Raw genomic sequence first — 1,094 nt, forward strand, 5'->3', positions numbered from 1 at the left:
ATGGATTAACACAAACAAATGATATTAATAAAGGTAGAATAGATATATCAATATGGAAAAAGCATGTAAACCCAATGACACAATCCTCCACAACATCATTTGGTAAACAAGCCCATCACTAATAAAATCTTTATTGAGTGAAGCAAAAGTCCTCAATAAAATCTACAAACAATCATTGTCACAAAGCAATTAATAGCCACTTTTTAACTTGCTTTCACAAACCTAACCACTAAACTCACACTATCGAGTTATATACTTGTCCAACATGAAGGTAATACCTTAGATCGAGTAATAGGAATATGGACAAACACAGATTAAATGACCACTTTAATCTAATTGAACTACAATAACCTCACCAACATTTGGCCAATAGTTCTGTGAAGAGAACACTCAATCATAACTAAAGTGAAGACCATGAGATGGACCCGTATGGTACACAACCTCCTAATAAACAAAGCTAGTATAACATTATAGGAGAAAGGCATAAGGGTCACTTTTATAAAAAGTGCAATAGCCATTTTTCTAAACTAACTATAAACTCTATTTAACTCAATTGCTTTGGCCCTAAAAATTGGCATCCCTTTCAAGCTGCATCATACAAACTATCTACTAAGGTCTAGGCTAACCTCAAACTCGTACAAATGGTACATCTTAAATCCATCTTATTAACTCAAAGTGTAACCTTGAGTTGCTAATGTGCCTTACTCACGAGCCCAAGCACAAACTCATGCAAATAGAACATCTCTATTCATCTTATAAGCCCAAGAGCAAACTCACATAATATGGTACAAAAAAGTAACCAAAATCCATACCTAAGTAACGAATGTGAAGCTTTAGCACCCAAACGTGTACCCACATGAATTATCATTTTCATCTCTGCATATGTAATGAAACTAGTTGCCCAATCTCATTGTATAGTACTCTCTGAGACATTTTCTCTGATACCAAATGTAGCATAAGTGGTTTTCACCCTTTATCCTATGGTGATTTACCATAGGATAATCATGTGGAACCTAAACCTTCCATGTGCCATGTGTCACATGCCATGTGTCCAAAGGAAAGTGGTGCAGAACTTGAGTTTCAGGCCTTGGGCA

The sequence above is a fragment of the Selaginella moellendorffii genome, unplaced genomic scaffold (genome assembly GCF_000143415.4).
Source record: "Selaginella moellendorffii unplaced genomic scaffold, v1.0 SELMOscaffold_16, whole genome shotgun sequence".
NCBI classification, from domain to species: Eukaryota; Viridiplantae; Streptophyta; class Lycopodiopsida; order Selaginellales; family Selaginellaceae; genus Selaginella; species Selaginella moellendorffii.